Here is an 18,233-nt window from a genome sequence, read left to right on the forward strand (position 1 = left end):
ATTTCAATGGGGCGACCAGATGACCGCAATTGAAAATCGCCTCGTATGGATTCAAATTGCATTGTATGTACCTTGTGTGTGAGTCACATGCATTTAAAATGGCACACTGTAGTAGGCCATGCTATAGAATGTGTTACAGTTGGAAATCAAGCTCTATCTAGTATGGATCTTGACTGATGACACAATATACGTGACACATTTTGCGAAAACTGGAGGCCAATTTTTAAAAACATGTATTTAATCACTGAAAGATTCTCACCACTTCTGAGCATGGCACAGGCATGAAAATGAAAACATGACTGTCGCATGATGTTAGCTTTATGCTGCACTTTGAATTATGGATCCAGATTGTATGGTTTAAGAATTATGGAACAAAATGTAAGGCATTTTTTTTCGAACATGTGACGTAATTTAAAAACATCATACATTCAACTTCACATTTTGACTACTTTCCAATATGACACATACATGATATTTCACATGGGTAAGTAGCACAAGACTAGGAACAATGTGCTGTTTAAATTATGTCTCTATCTGAAATTGCTTGCATTGATCACTTGGTAAATCTCACCAAGTATGATTTGTTCAGGGGCCACAAAATCTTTTGTCACCATTTTGACACTTGCACCTGTGTCTCTCAAAGCCATGGATCCTCGTTAAAGGATTTAAAGTGTACTCATTCCAATTACAGGGCCTCGAAAGAGTCCTGTAGTGTTATTTTTCGTCACTACCTTCCCGAGTCGGGAGTGGGTAATTTGCGCGCCTGCTGCCTTCCTTGAAAGTGGAAGCCGTTTCTCAGGCTCCCTCTCCGGAATCGAACCCTGATTCCCCGTTACCCGTGGTCACCATGGTAGGCACAGAAAGTACCATCGAAAGTTGATAGGGCAGACATCCGAATGTATCGTCGCCGTCACGGGGACGTGTGATTGACCCAAGGTTATCAAGAGTCACCAAAGCGGCCCGGATTCATCTTGGTCTGATCAACACTCATGACTGTTTGCGGGTTCCAGTGGACTCCAGGACCTGATAGTATATCTCAGGTGACATATCAAGAGTGGCTAGGGTCCATTTCTAGCCCCTAGGCACACCTTTGACTCATATTTGTAACATTTCGAGGTGTTTGGGGTCAAACTTATTTTTCCATTCTAAGTCCTCAGAGTCAGGTCATATTTCTAGGTATTGACCCCAGGCCCCCCTCGTATACCTCAGATTTCATGGCAGGAGTGTCTATGGGCCATTTCTGGCCTCCAGGGGTGACTTTTTGAAGTTTCTGGGTCTAAGGGGGCAAAGTCACTTCTTCCACCCAGCACAAGGTGCTCAAAATCGGGTACGATCAGAGGTTTTTCCCTTGGCTGGAAGCTGGAAAAAAAACTTTAGATAATATCAAAGGTAGACAGATCAAATGAAAGCATCAGATCTGACCTTTCTAACAAGTGTATTGGCGTCTCAAACCACGCAAAACAAAATGGAGTCCAGTTCCAAAAACCACGGAACCTCACTGCCCATCCAAGTGGTGCCAACACTGAAGGTGGAGGAATGTGGGGAAGGGGCGCAAGGGTGCAGTGGAATGCCCTGGGAGCAGGAGATTCTTGTTTGACTTGTGGTCTGCTGGGCCTTCAAAACGAATCTGTCTCAATACTGCATGTAACACACCAGGCCTCCCTAATCTGTTTGGCTTTATCTTTTCTGAAGTCAAAAATCTCCAGCAGATGAATCTGCAGGCTGTAGCTGGCAAAGGCTCCACAAGGCCAGTTTCCCCTTCTGCAAGGAGACCCTAAACAGGATTTCCTACTGAGGAGAATAACGTAGTGGGAGCTACCACACAGTCAGGCTGCCCAGCAATGCACCTTGGGTGGTTCGGCGAGCAGGTGGGTCCAGGTCCTCTCTTGGTTCTCAGAGCACTTTTTGGCAGAACATTCTAAAAGTCCTGCGTTTTGAATTTAGGCTCTCTGGGCACCTTTAGCACCACATCCAAGGGGCCAGGACTGGACGGGCACCACTCGGAGATTCAGGACTTATTCACGCTGGGTACAGGTGCGGGTCCTGATGCGCCCCCATGCCCTGCTTCCTGCCTGCTGCCTGCCAGTAAGGCAGTTAGCCTCCCACTGATTGCCGCTTCCTGATACTGCCGCTTCGGACGACCCAGCCGCCGCTGAGCCGCCCGCCCCAGATTCTTCCCGCCGCTGCCTCCCTGCGGCCCCGCCCCCCGCCAGCCCATTCGCCGCCCTGCTCCCGCCACCCAGCTGCTCCTCCCTCCCGGCTCCTTACTTATGATGACCTCAGAGCGCCCGCGCAGCGGACGCGCGCAGCGGGTGTGCCGATTGTGCGCCGAAGGGGCGCCAAAGGCAAGCCCGTCTGCGCCCGTCCGTGCCTGGACCACGCCCAGCGCCAGGAACCCTGGATCCCGACGATGCCAACGTACCCGACGAACCTACGACGCCGCCACCCTCCGCGCACTGAACACCGGCCGGAAACCCACCTGCTACCTGCCCACCCCGAAACGCACCAACAGACCCTTCACCTGCCAGGAGTGCAAATTCACCTGCATCCGCCCAGGACCAGCACCGGCCAAACCTTCCACCAGCAAGAATCACCTCATGTGCATCCTGCTCAACACCCGCTCCGTCCACAAGCACGCAGTTGAACTCTGGAACCTCCTAGACACTACAGCACCGGACGTCGCCTTCCTCACAGAAACCTGGATGAATGCCTCCTCAGCCCCTGACATCGCCATAGCCATCCCGGAGGGCTACAAGATCACCCGGAGGGACAGCATCAGCCAAACCGGAGGAGGCATCGCCATCGTCCACAGAAACACCATCCGCATCACAACCAACTCAGATGACACCCTCACCACCGCAGAACACCTGCACTTCCAGATTCACACCGACCCTCAGAGGCACCCTAATCTACAGACCCCAGGTCCATGCACTCATTTCAGCAAAGCCATCGCAGACTTCGCAAGCCCACACGCCCTCGCCTCCCCAGACTACATCCTCCTAGGAGACCTCAACTTCCACCTGGAGAGCAACAATGACAGCAACACCACCACCCTGCTGGACAACCTCGCAAACCTCGGACTCAAGCAACTGGTGAACAACCCCACCCACTACGCCGGCCACATGCTTGACCCCGTCTTCTCCTCCAGGAAGCACATCTCCTTCAGCCACTCCACCGGACTCCATTGGACAGACCAAAGCTGCGTACACTTCACCTTCAAGTAAACCACTACCCACCACCACCCGCACCAAGCCCCCCGCAGAAGCTGGAGCAAGATCACCGCCGACCACCTCACCACCTCCCTCAGCCAGAACCCTCCCACCATCACGACGGACCCCACCGAAGCAGCCCACAACCTCGCAGAATGGATCACCGACTGCGCCGACAAACTCGCACCACTGAAGAAACCACCCAGCGGGCCCCACAGCAAGAAAGCCTCATGGTTCACAGACAACCTCATAAACTCCAAGAAAACCTGCTGCTCCCTGGAGAAAACCTGGCACCAGAACCAGACAAAAGAGAACATGACAGCCCTCAAGAACGCCACCTGCAAGCCCCACCAACTGATCCGGACCGCCAAGAGAACCACCTACAAACAGCGCCTGGACAACAACACCCACAACAGCAATTTGAATTTGAATTTTAAAATATTTGTTCAGCGCACTTCTACCCAGCGGTTTCATGGCGCTATGTGTGATGCAGTGGATGGCAGCGGAAGGGAGCGGTTTAGGCAGTATAGGCTTGCAAAAATAGGAAGGTTTTAAGGTCCTTCCGGAACTGAAGGTAGGAAGGGGATGTTCGAAGGGCAATGGGGAGGGAGTTCCAGAAGGCTGGAGCAAGAACGGCGAACTTTGCTCCACCCGCCCTCAGTTTTTTTAACCGAGGAGTGGCTAGGAGGGCCATATGTGAGGAGCGGAGTTCTCTACCTGGAAGGTAAGGGTTAATGGCCGAACAAATAAACTCGGGGGCAGTGCCCGATTTTGCCTGAAAGGTAGGGCACGCTCTTTCACCGGCAGCCAGTGCAGCGCTTTCAGCAATGGAGTGGCCCGATGGAATTTTGGTAAGCCATAAATAAGGCGAGCAGCCTGATTTTGCACCAGCTGTAGGTGACGGATCGCGTAGGCTGGGGCCCCGTTATAGATTATGTTGCCATAATCAATACGGGACAATACCATAGCCAGCACGATGATTTTTAGAGCAGAGGGAAGAAAGAAACGGGAAACTTTCCTAATTGTTCTTAAGGAGAAGAAACAAGAAGAGACCACAGAGCCTACTTGTGAATGGACGGAAAGTTGGGAGTTTAAGAGAATCCCCAGAGTTTTGACTTTGGGTACCGGGAGGGGAGGGGGACCAAGGGACAAAGGCCAAAAAGAAGGGGACCACGGACTGCAACCACCTCCGGTCAAGACCAACTCGGTCTTGTCAGGGTTGAGTTTGACGTGGTTGCAGTTCATCCAGTCCTGAATAAGCTTCATGATTGTCTGGACATTTTGGGCGGATGAGGATGAGTGGGAAAGGTTAAAGATTAGCTGGAGGTCGTCGGCGTAATTAAATACCGTGACCTCCAGCTGCTGTAACATAAAAATGAGGGGGTAAATGTATAAATTAAATAAAAGAGGGGAGAGCGAAGATCCTTGGGGGACCCCGCACTCTACCTTACAGGGGGCCGCGGTGAAACCAGCCAAATGGACCGCTTGAGCTCTCTCAACCAGAAAGGACTCAAGCCACGAGAAGGCCAGGCCCTCTATGCCCGCCGCCCTGACACGGCTGAGGAGGATGGAATGGTCCACCGTGTCAAAGGCGGCGGACAGATCTAGGAGTATCAGAGCTTGTGGAAGGTTGGTGTCAATACCCTCACGCAGCGTGTCCATTACTGAGATCACCACCTTCTCCGTAGAGTGCAGGGGGCGGAAACCGGCTTGATAGGGGGAGAGGCAATGATTGGCCTCTACGTGAGCACTCAGGGTAGTCGTGATGTGGGTTTCAAGAACTTTTGCCAAGTATGGCAGGAGGGAGATGGGACGGTAATTGGAAGGGGAGGATGGGTCGGCATCAGATTTTTTTATAATAGGAATAATAACCGCAGACTTATGGAAGCTGGGGACCGTGGCGAGTTTGAGCGAGTCATTGAGAAGGGTCAGAGGGGGGTTGGGGCAGGCTAGGTAAATTTTCCTAAGAATATAGGCAGGGGCAAAATCCAGGGGGGAACCTGATTTTACCCGACAGAGCAGCGGGGGAAGAGTGTCGCTGGTTAGCAACGGGAAAGTGGTAAGTTTAGAGACAGTTGGGGGTGGGGAAGGATTAACAAATGTGTGGGAGGGCAGGGGAATGTTGAGCTTAATTTTAGCAACTTTTTCAATAAAAAACTCATTGAGCGAGTCACAGAGGGTCTGGGAGGGGGGAATGGAGGCCGTGGTTCTGTTAGATGATGCCAATTCATGAACAGAAGAAAAAATTTCCTTCGAACAAGACTCTGCTGTTAATATCCTGTTCGTGTAAAACTCGGTTTTAGCCTCGAGGATGCCTTTTTTATAGGTTTGTAAAACGGACAAATAGATGGTCTTTAACTCAAGGCTGTATGTTCTTCTCCAAGCTCGCTCGGCTCTCCTTGCAGCTAATTTTTTCACTTTTAGGTCAGGAGTGAACCAGCGGTTAGCTGCATGGGCCCGCTTGACTGTAAGTCGTTTTAGGGGGGCGAATTCATCACCTGCCAGAGTCAGCCAGTTGTTGATGGCGCTCAGCTGGGAGGTAGCTGCAAGGCCTGAAAGATCGGGGCTGGTTTCAGCCAAGGTCGAGCAAAGAGAGGGCAGGTCGGTTTTACCCCATTTCCTAACCCAGGTGTCCTTGGGGAGCTGTGGTTTGGCTGTAGGGACTAGGGCGAGGGAGAAGGCGATGAGGGAATGGTCTGACCAAGAACAAGGGGATATGATAGGGGGTGTGGCTGGAACATTCAGTACCCAGATTTGGTCTAGCATGCGACCGTGTATGTGAGTGGGACTGTGAACAAGTGGGAGAAAATTCAGGCTAATCATGAGGTTGGTGAATTCTTTTGATTGGACGGTCTCGGCAGGGTCATTAGGCCAAAAATTAAGGTCGCCTAAGACTAATACTGAGGAGTTGTTAATCACCAAAGTGGCCAGGAGGTTTTGGATGCTAGGGAGGAAGGAAGGAGTAGGTTGGGGGGGACGGTAGATAAGAACAAAGGTAAGCGGGGCCCGGTGAGAAGTCGAACGGGCTACAAGGTATTCTACATCAGGGATAGGGGGAGAAGGGAGAATTTGGAAACTGAGATCAGTACGAGCTATTAGAGCCACTCCTCCGCCCCGTTTGTCTTCTGGGCGGTCCGCTCGAATGGCGGAATATGCAGGTGGTAGAGCAGCCAGCACATTGGGTAAGGAGTCGGCTTTGAACCAGGTCTCTGTCAAAAATAGGAGATCTGGTTCATGCGAGTCGATATAATCAAATAGTTCATATTGATGATTGACCGCAGACCTAGTGTTAAGTAAAAACTTGACGTGACTTCTCAATACCCCTACCTGGGCATCATGATCGATGACCACTTAACATGGAAGCCGGCAGTAGTTACAAGGGGTAACCTTTTTAAAAGATCAATAGCTGCTCTAACGAGCTTTTCCCAGAGACTTGGGCAAAGGCCTCCGGTGGAGCTATTAAAAATTTACACTGCCAAGTGCCTGGCTACCGCTATATACGGTGCGGGGGTTTGGGGATATGTTGATACTAGTTATATCCAGAAGGCGGAGAACACCTTCCTTAGATTTCTCCTGGCAATGCCGAGAGGTACCTCAACATACGCCATGCATCTAGAACTAGGAATCCCCTATATAGAGGACCTAATAAAAATAGAACCTGTGATGCTGTGGCGACGTATTTGGGCATCTGACAATAACAATCTGACTCAGTCTATCATCACTGACTCGATGGCCCTTGACAAATCTTCTAGCATTAAGTGGCTGTCGTATGTAAATAACTTTCTTACAGACCTAGACCTCCAGCACTGTTACCTTAACCCAGATTCCATTAGGGATATTTCAAAGAGAGCCCTCAAAAACTTAGCGTTAAGACACCTGGAAACGCTAAGATTATCATCAAACGCAATGAAAACGTCGGTGGTCCACGCGAACATGGTACAATTTGCTCATGGCATTCACCCATATCTAACTCTGCAACTATCGATCTACGAGAGAATGCTACTAACACGTTTTAGACTAAATACTTTCTTTAGATTGGTCACGTTCCCTGAAAAAAATTGTTGGAAAGATACTCTCCCTCCTTGTCCATGCGATGGAGTATCCATACAATCAAACTTACATGTGACTTTGCTCTGTAAATTCCATCGTTCACACAGAAAAATCTGGTTATTGCCAATTTTAAGGACTTGGGGTCTTAGACAATGTAGACCAGCCCTTCTTAGACTCCAAACGCTGGAATCAGATAATGTTTGTTATTTCGTGAGCAGTTTTCTAAAATGCATCTTGAAGCATAGAAATAATTTATAAATCGTCTTATTGATGCTACTTTATGCAGATTGTTACAGAAAACTTTTTAACCAATTTTTCGATAATAGTTGAGTCTTTGTATGTAAGGTTATGAAACATGTTTCTTTTAATCATACAAAAATTTAATGAATGCTTCACATTGTGTCTTTTATGGTTTTTCCATCGTGAACAAGCCGAATAAAGAATTTATTATTATTATTATAGTGTTAAGGAGAGTGGCCGAGACACTAGAGGCAGGAGCGAGAGGGGTAGGTAGTGACGGGGGAACCAGGGGGGCCGTGGATGGCAGTGTGGCAAGAAGAGAAACAATCCTAGGGGGTGAGGAAGGAGGGGGGATGAACAAACCAAGGTGCCTCAGATGAGTAGTTATTAAGGGATTCATAGTACCTGGTAACCAGTACGAACAAAGTAGAGAGGGCGAATACTTGATAAAACGGGCAGCGTCCTGTGCCCCTGGCCCCGACAGGCCGCGGACGGGCGCAGACGGGCTTAACTCAGGCGCAACTCCGGCGCGCCTTCGTCGCGCCCGCTGCGCTCGTCCGCTGCGCTGCCTCATACCGTCCGTTTAAATAGGGGCGGAGCGGCGTGGGAGTGGCAGGGCTGTGATAGTAGATTCAGCCCAAACTAAGATGGCGCCCGCTGCCGCTGGGAGCCCGTAAACACAGCCAGCCCCAGCCGGTAGCTCACCCCTTAGAGCGCAAATCACATCAGCACCTGCATAACTTTAAAATGTTAGTGACAATTTAAAAAAAAATACAATTAGCAGCAAAATAACGCCTCTGCTCGCAATCAGCGGGGCGAGATGTGAGAAATAGTAAAAAGCTCTCCGAGCGTCAACCAGTCTGCCCACTGCAGCAAGGAACTCTTCAGCATTGTCAAAGAGCTCTCCAACCCCCGCGCCAGCAACAACGATATTACACCCTCGCAAGGCCTCTGCGACTCACTTGCCTTGTTCTTCCACCGCAAGATCGCCAATATACACGACAGCTTCGGCGCTCAGACCAATGACCCAACCACCGAACCAGCGCACCCAACCACCACCCTCTGCATCTGGAACCCGGTCAGCACCGAAGACACCGCCCACACTATGAGCACCATCCACTCCGGCTCCCCCATCGAACCATGCCCACACCACATCTTCAACAGCGCCGACTCCATCATCGCACCCCAACTCCACGACGTCATCCACAGCTCCTTTGCATCAGCCACCTTCCCAGAGAGCTGGAAGCATTCCGAACTCAGCGCCCTCCTGAAAAAACCCACCGCGGACACAACGGACCTCAGAACTTCCGATTCATCTCGCTCCTCCCATTTCCTGCCAAAGTCATCGAGAAGACGGTCAACAAACAACTCTCCGCCTTCCTCGAGACGAACGAATCCCTCGTCAAAGAGCTCTCCAACCCCCGTGCCAGCAACAACGATATTACACCCTCGCAAGGCCTCTGCGACTCACTTGCCTTGTTCTTCCACCGCAAGATCGCCAATATACACGACAGCTTCGGCGCTCAGACCAATGACCCAACCACCGAACCAGCGCACCCAACCACCACCCTCTGCATCTGGAACCCGGTCAGCACCGAAGACACCGCCCACACTATGAGCACCATCCACTCCGGCTCCCCCATTGAACCATGCCCACACCACATCTTCAACAGCGCCGACTCCATCATCGCACCCCAACTCCACGACGTCATTCACAGCTCCTTCGCATCAGCCACCTTCCCAGAGAGCTGGAAGCATTCCGAACTCAGCGCCCTCCTGAAAAAACCCACCGCGGACACAACGGACCTCAGAACTTCCGATTCATCTCGCTCCTCCCATTTCCTGCCAAAGTCATCGAGAAGACGGTCAACAAACAACTCTCCGCCTTCCTCGAGACGAACGGATCCCTCGTCAAAGAGCTCTCCAACCCCCGCGCCAGCAACAACGATATTACACCCTCGCAAGGCCTCTGCGACTCACTTGCCTTGGTCTTCCACCGCAAGATCGCCAATATACACGACAGCTTCGGCGCTCAGACCAATGACCCAACCACCGAACCAGCGCACCCAACCACCACCCTCTGCATCTGGAACCCGGTCAGCACCGAAGACACCGCCCACACTATGAGCACCATCCACTCCGAATCCCCCATCGAACCATGCCCACACCACATCTTCAACAGCGCCGACTCCATCATCGCACCCCAACTCCACGACGTCATCCACAGCTCCTTCGCATCAGCCACCTTCCCAGAGAGCTGGAAGCATTCCGAACTCAGCGCCCTCCTGAAAAAACCCACCGCGGACACAACGGACCTCAGAACTTCTGATTCATCTCGCTCCTCCCATTTCCTACCAAAGTCATCGAGAAGACGGTCAACAAACAACTCTCCGCCTTCCTCGAGACGAACGGATCCCTCGACCCGTCACAGTCCAGTTTCCGAGCCAACCACAGCTCCGAGACCGCCCTCATCGCAGCCACCGATGACATCAGGTCTATGCTCGACAACGGGGAAACCACCGCACTCATCCTCCTCGACCTCTCAGCAGCCTTTGACACGGTATGCCACCGTACCCTGATACAACGCCTCAGCGACACCGGAATCCAAGGCGCGGCCTTAGAATGGATCATCTCGTTCCTCGCCGGTAGAACACAGAGAGTCCGCCTCCCCCCGTTCCGGTCAGCAGCTACCGAAGTCATCTGTGGCGTCCCACAAGGATCCTCGCTCAGCCCCACCCTCTTCAACGTCTACATGAGCCCCCTCGCTGCCATCGCACGCAAACACAATCTCAACATCGTCTCCTACGCTGACGACACACAGTTGATACACTCCCTCACCAACTACCCCGCCACCGCCAGAGCCAGCCTCCAGGAAGGAATGAAGGACTTCACGGAATGGATGAAGCTCAGCCGTCTGAAGCTGAACTCTGACAAAACGGAAGTCCTCATCCTCGGACCCTCGCCCTCCGCCTGGGACGACTCCTGGTGGCCACCTGCCCTGGGCACCGCACCCAAGCCAACGGACCATGCTCTCAACCTGGGCTTCATCCTGGACTCCTCCCTCACGATGACCAAGCAAGTCAACGCCGTCTCATCCTCCTGTTTCAACACCCTGCGCATGCTCCGAAAAATCTTCCGATGCATCCCCACCGCAACCAGAAAGACGGTCACCCAGGCCCTCGTCACCAACCGCCTGGACTACCGAAACATCCTCTACGCCGGAACCACAGCCAAGCTCCAGAAAAGACTACAGCGCATCCAAAATGCCTCGGCAAGACTCATCTTGGACATCCCCCGCCACAGCCACATCTCTGCCCATCTGAAGAACCTGCACTGGCTCCCCGTCAGCAAGAGAATCACATTCCAACTCCTCACCCACGCACACAAGGCTCTCCACGACACGGGCCCCAGGTACCTCAACAACCGTCTCGCATTCTACACACCTACCCGCCAGCTCCGCTCCACCAGCCTCGCCCTCGCCATCGTCCCACGTATTCGCAAAACCAACGCCGGAGGAAGATCCTTCTCCTACCTGGCAGCCAAGAACTCCCTCCCCACCCACCTCCAGCTGACGCAGGACTATCTCGCCTTCAGGAAGCAACTCAAGACCTGGTTGTTCGAGCAGTAGCGACCCCCCTCAGCGCCTTGAGACCCTAACGGGTGAGTAGCGCGCTCTACAATTTCCTTGATTGATTGAATGAAGATGGTTGGTACCTTTTCTGTCCTTGAGGCTATGATAAGGAGGCCAGCCACCTAGTCCTTGGAGTCTCTGAAGTTCTGTGTGTGTGTGTGTGCTGGAGCAGAGTCTTTAAAATGCAAGTGGGGCTGTGAAAAGCTCCAACCCCATCCAGATAGGATGGCCCATCTTAAAAACATCCACTCCCCATATTGTGTGGCTGGGATGAAGGAATACACAAAAGCCAACTACCCTGAAAGTGAGTTTAAAAAGGCATGAGTGGAGTAGACCACATCCGATATACAAGGATCTTAGTTGAGGACTGTCGTAGGGATGGGCGGAAACAGAAGCGAGGAGGCCGTATTGGGTTAATAGTGGGTGCTTTATTAGTCAGTATGACATTCGCTGTATGCAGATTGTTGAGACCCAAAAGTCTATATACAGAGTACTTTGTTCGTGTTCAAACAGGAAAAAGGGTGTTTCTTCACGTTTTCCTCTTCTCTGTTTCTTCTAGGTGCTCCGTTTCTGGAAGATTGGATACCGGGAGGCTTTCAGGGGCAGAACAACAGCAAACAAAAAGGCGGTAAGTATTATTCTAATGGTGTCGATATACGTCCACCACACCCGGGAGAGAGCAAGCATGGCCAATGTGACTGGGGAAGTAAAGAAGGCGATGCAGCATGCATTCTGCCCTACGGGGATACTTACTTCAGTTCCCCGCTATTTGGCAGGCTTTATTATATACCAGTCACACTATGGCTCTGCTATAAATGGGAAGGGGTGTGTTTGGTGCAATAAAGGGGAAACAAATGGCTTTTATAGAAGTGATGGCTCTGGTACAGGTGTGCTGGAGCCACTCCTGCTGGTGGACCCTTCTGTCTCCTCCACACCCATGTCAACAGCAGTGCCTGTTTGAGTGGTGAGCATATGCTCCATCGCAGAGGTCACTCTTCCCATGCCCCGTGTCAAGTCTGTTCAGCAGTGCACTATTGCATCCTGCATGGTTATTGAGCGGCGGCACAGTAGTGATGTTGATGTTGCAAATCGGTTAAGTGCCTTGGAGTGCTGCCGCATACACTGCCGCTCCCTGTGACGCCCTAGATGGTCCCTGTCCAACTTATCAGACAGTACACCCATGTATGTTGAGATGTCTGACATCCCCTTGGCAATTGACTCCAAGCTACCAGCAATGTTGCCTATTCCCTTGTCTATGTGTGACAGTTTGTAGTTTATGCTGCACACCTGCCTGTGCACGGCCAACATTGCCTTAGCCTGCAGGCACTGTACTTTCACCATTGCGGCCTCCATGCCACAGAAGACGCTCTCTCCTTCCTGCCCCTCGCCAACCTCAAGTGCCCTGCCAAGGACACTGGTACGCGCAGTGCCTGCTGTAATCTGCGGCCTGGCCTTGTCAGCCACAGGTGACATGGTTTGATTTTCAACCTCCTCATCCGCTTCATCTGAGGTATCCAGGATCCTCAGAGGGGGCACATCAGGCCTACTTGCCCTTCCCTGCATGGACGACCTGGACGTTTGTGTTGGTGTAAGCGGTGTGTGTTCAAACTCAGGGTTTCCAAACAATTGCGGCACAGGTGTTGTGGCTCGCTCAGGTGTTGAGGCTTCCTGGGATGTGTTGTTGCCTCTTTCTACAGCGCTATGACCTATGCTTTGTTTCTCTTTTTCTTTTCTATTAGTTGCTGGTGCACTCTCCTCCCTTACTGGTGCTGTACTGCGTGAGGACACACCTGTGAAAACATATGGACATAGGATCAATGGTGTTGTCCACATGTGTGTACTTTTTAAATAAATTGTTTACACACATTTGCCTCGGGTACATTGTGTGCTTGGAGATGTGTGTGGCATGCCTTGCTAAATTGTGTGGTGTATGCATTGCATGTATGTAACTATGACTACGTCTCCCATGATGCATTGCTGGCCCCCAGTGAAAGCTGTTCAGGAGTGTAATGATTATACACAGTGGGGAACGGGTTCAGGGTAATGGGTTTGGATTAGGGTCCAAGCATCTTACCTTGTTTCTTTGTTGCTCTTGCTGAACTGTCCAAGTCACCTATCCCATGGATGCTTTCTGGCTCCAGGGTTGATTCCACTAACTCCTCCAGCTCAGTCAGTTTTGGTGCTTTGTTTCTACCACCTCCTGTCACACCAGCCTCCTTTGTTTGGGCAGCAATCTTCTTCTTGGTAATTATGCGCAGGTCGTACCATTGTTTCTTTATGTCGTCAATCTCCCTGTGGGTCACCCCAATGGCATTGACCTTTGCCTGTATGCCAAGCCATATGTTTCTCTTAACAGACTCTGCAACATGCAGAGACTGTTTGCCAAAAATTTGGGTGTAGTGACTCACAATTTCTTCCACAAGCACCAGCAGTTCTGCTGGGCTGAACTTAATTTTTCTTTTGCGCTCACCACCATCCTTTTGCCCTTCCTGAGACTCCATTCTGTTTAACAGCTTTGCTCTGGATAGTCAGCTCCTCTCATCTCTGCCCTTTTGTTTGTTCAGTTGCTCTGCACCTGCATTGGTGTGCCCACTCTCAGGTACTGGGGAGGGGTGCTTCATTCTGATTGGTTGGTTACTCTGGGCCTTGGTTGTGGGGTGTGCAGGGTGTCCTTTATTGGTTAGCAGGCTCACATGTCAATTTCAAAACTGCAGATTCGGTATTTACCAAATCGGTATTTACCTTCCTATGGGCCTGAAGACCCATGTGAATGAATGTGACTTACCGATTCGGTATTTCCCGAATCGGTAAATACCGATTCGGTAAATACCGATTGGATATTCCGAATGATAATGAATCCGTAACATTTAGCGAAATTTTACCTACATCCCGTTTTCCGATTCTAAAATACCGATTTAGTATGAGTCGGTATTTAAGAGTTGGAAAAAAAGATTTACCTACATCTGGCCCTAAGTGCTCAATGAATAAAGTTAATGTGCAGCCTTAGAGAACGAGGATGGCTTACTACCACTTTCCACTCTGCGAGATCGCCCCATATAGGGCTGTGAGGCCAGAGTAAAAAACAAGAGAAAGCAGGTAATATGGTCAGAGTAAAAAAGAAGATAGTAGGAACCAAATTCAAAGATTATAACAAAGTGTTGTTTGCCTCATGTGGAGCAGAGCATAGCGATATGGAGCTTCAGGAAAGAAAGTCACATAAATAGAGCATAGATGAAGGAAAACACATAAGCAGTAATTACGTATTAATATTGCCCTCACATTTGAATAAAAGCAGTGCGCCAACATTTCCAGCATCAAAAAAATATTCAGAGCGCTGCAAGAGGTCGAGAAGTAAGGGTCACATAGTGTAGAAATTCACTGCAGGTGCGTTGACTGAAGAGAAAATGGTGGCCCCAATAATGCTTGTCGAGGTGCTGGTGTTTTGTTGGAAATGCCTTTAAAACATGAAATGCAGGAATTATTGTGTTGCGGCTGCCTTCCATCATCCAAGAATGTAGGAGGACTGGTAGAAGAAGTTCAGAAACTCTCTTAACCCCGACCGAGGCGCTGAAGTCACACGGAGCTCTTGAATATCAGATATGGTCTAGTCCACCCACCCATGCCGCTTGAAACACACTTTCAAGGACAAATTCTACTCCTTCTATGAGTCTGCTGACTTACAAACCGTATTAACCAACACAAAACAGAAGCCATCGACTTTGGGGTATCCTCTATTACATGACTGTCATAATTTATCACTGTTCCAATGTTTATACTTTTCGTTCAGTTTAATGCAAATTATCACCAGTTTTTTTAACTAAACAGGAACCTCTGGTGGAATCCTTGTATAGCTTCTTGCCTCGTGTTCTGTCCACAATACCCCAACTGTCCTCCTTCATGTTTAAAATGGTTAGTCTGGTGTCCCTCTAAGTTTCTATGCCTCATGTACATATGTCATTACTGTGGCTTATCTGTCAATGATAGATCATACGTTCTGATCTCGCTCCCACATATCTTAATATTCAGAATTTCTGCGGATGCGCTGAAGGTGCTTTGCCTGACTCTCTCACGTGCTCTGCTGTCCCTATACCCTATAGGGTTTTTTCCTTTGCCTTTCTCTTCTTCCTCAGCATTCATGGACTTTTGCCCTAGAGATGCCATCTTTATGCATATCTATCTTTCGGAGGTTGTATACCTTCACCTTTTCTCCTGCACCATTTTCTTCTTCTATTTTTCTACTTTTTCTTTCCCTTCACTTCTACTATTCTAATATGCCTTGTTTTTTTCTTTTCATGAGACAGCAATTATGAATCATCAATATAATGCAACTTAGAATAATGACAGGGAATGTTCAGGGCCTTAAAAGCCCCATCAAAAGTCAGTGTGTCTTATCTCATTTAGCTTGTTTGAAATGGCAAGTAGCTTTGTTACAAGAGACTCATCTCAATAAACTGGAGACTGACAAACTTAAAAAAACAATACATTTGTGAAATCTTCTCCTCACCCTCCACAACCAACAGAAATGGTGTTATAATTCTTTGTCATCAGTCTCTTTGAATTACTATGCACTCTCAACATCATGATACAGAGGGTCGTTGGTTATTACTCACCCTTACTATTGATGATACTACTCTCACAATCCTAAACCTCTATGGCCCGCCCCATCCAGACCCCAAATTTTTGACAGTTGCTCTCACACACTTGAGGGATAAAATCCGATTTTCCCCTACATTAATAGTATTAGCCATATATATTATATTAGCATGATGTATCTATATATATTTCTCATCCAAGTATGCATAATGCCTAACCTACATCTGCTCTAGCTAATTGGTAAGAGTATATGCTGTTCGTGTCTTCTGTTTACATCCAGTAGGCCGAGAACCATGCTGACGCCATCTTTCTCTGTCAGCGACAGGCCCGAGCAGTGATCACGTTTTGCTCTCCAATGGTTCTCAGGTCCCAGTTCAGTTGAGTTACTGAGAGCAGCTGAATGCACACTATTCTTTCTCTGTCCTGGGACTCAAGGTCGCATCCGGCTTCGGGTGCGATAAGCGCATTCCTGAAGGTGCCGTGCCTGTACTCCCGGACACCGGGACGAAAGGGAGTCACCCCTCCTGACCTCCCCAATTATAACTAAGCAGAGCTTTGAACTAATCATGTGTGCCATATATGGTCCTTCCTCGAGGACCGAGAGAGTAAGTAGTGTTTTTCCATGTACGGTGACTTCATGTACCATCCTGAAATTATATATGTGCTGTTTTGAGTGTAAGCCAGCAGTCTTCTCCACGTACCTGAGGGGTGAGGATGGGAGAGGCTCCTCTATAGAGTATTTTGCATAATAAACGATTGAACTTTCTTCACTGCCAACTGACTTTTTATTTGTTAATTGGTATTGGGGCTATTGGTAGGTACAGCTCCTTATGTTATTTTTTATGGTATGTCAGTTGGCGACTCTGGTGGGACTCCGCATTGAGGCCGTCCTCCCGTAACTGGGTAGAAAGGACAAAGAAAAGGGGAGTTCTAGTGGAGTGGGAGGACTGACCAGAGATTCTGACTTACTCCGCTCTCATGATCAGGGAGCCCCAGCTGCTAGTGACCCTTCGCCGGAGTCCTACGGGCGTAACCCAGGAGCTGACCGTGTTGGTCTTCAGGAGTTGCCAGTGGAGAATACGCAATTGTACCTGCGTGCACCAGGTCAGTGAATTGTGATTGATTTCTTTTGGAACACGCTGTTGAGCGGCGCTTTGAAGCAGTTAACTGCATTGGATTTGGTGGTCGATGTACCACAGAGAACTTTGGGGGTCTGACGGGGCGGCATTGTGGCTGCACGGGCAGATTCTCCACGGACTTGTTTGGTGAATAATAGAGACGCTGATCGGACGCCTTGGTGTGGCTAGTGTGGTGCGCACCCGGCCGGACTGCTCTCGGAAAAGCCTGTGATTGTACCTGGGTAGCCTTTGGGACACATCTGAAGTGACGCTAAGGCAGCGGGCTCAGTCAGAATAGTCCTGAGGGTGAACCAGGAGGATCGCAGGATAGTCTGTAGGACGGTCTGTGGTTAACCCCTGTCCGACGGTCTCTTGGTAGTCTCTGGACTTCCTGATTTTGGTATCTGTTGGTCTGGAAATCTGAATTGATTGGTTCTCCATGAACGGGAGTTGACGGGCTCCATTCTTCTGTTTTGGAAAAGACATGTCATTTTGAACTTTCTCTTTTTTTAATGCACTCATGTATGTATTGTCTTGTCTGTACTCCTTATTTTTGAATGGTCCCTCCGGCCTGCCGCACTGCCAAAGGCCCGGGACGGGGGTTCCGTGGTGCCCGGGGAACCTCTCCTTACTCGGCTCGCTTCAGGAGCACGTCCGGGGCCTCCCTAGCAATAAAAAAGGAGCCCAATTTCGTTATTAAACTCCTGTAAGATTCACTCAATTGGAAACCCTGCTCATTACCCTGGGCGGTGTTGAGCGATGAGAGTTCTATGCTCTTTAGTTCAACTGACTCTCTAATACTAGTCAGTACATCCTCCTGACATGCAACCTTATGCCATTTTAGTCTGTGATTGCAATTAGATGGCACTACCTCTTTTGTTGTTAACAATGTGGGATTTGATACTTTTCCAATGCTTCCCCATATAATTTTCATGCACATGGGATTGTGGTCGCTATCCTGCGATTGTTTGACCTCTATGTCCCCTAGGTACCCCCATAGGCGGGTATCGAGCAATATGTAATCAATACGCGAGGGGCCACTAAGTCTGTTAAAGGTCATAGCCCCGTTTGGGTCAGAGATTGTCCTACCATTCAATGCTCGTAGGTTATATTCTAATGTTAGGGCATTAATTTGGATCGCCCTAGGTGACCATTTCCTGATTGGCGCTAGGGGTGGGCAGAAAACTACGTTCTGACAGCGTAGTGGATGAAGCCAGCCACACCTGCTCCCCGGGCCCGGTCCCAGCTACCGAACCCTAGCTAGGCCGGGGAGAGCCTCCCTAGGCCACAGTGGTGCGCCGTCCCCAGCGCCCGGACCATCTGATGGCTTGCAGGACGGGGGCTCACGCACCACAGGCCCGGGCAGACGGAACTCAAGCCCCGGGCCCGGTC

The sequence above is a fragment of the Lissotriton helveticus genome, chromosome 4_1 (genome assembly GCF_964261635.1).
Source record: "Lissotriton helveticus chromosome 4_1, aLisHel1.1, whole genome shotgun sequence".
NCBI lineage: Eukaryota > Metazoa > Chordata > Amphibia > Caudata > Salamandridae > Lissotriton > Lissotriton helveticus.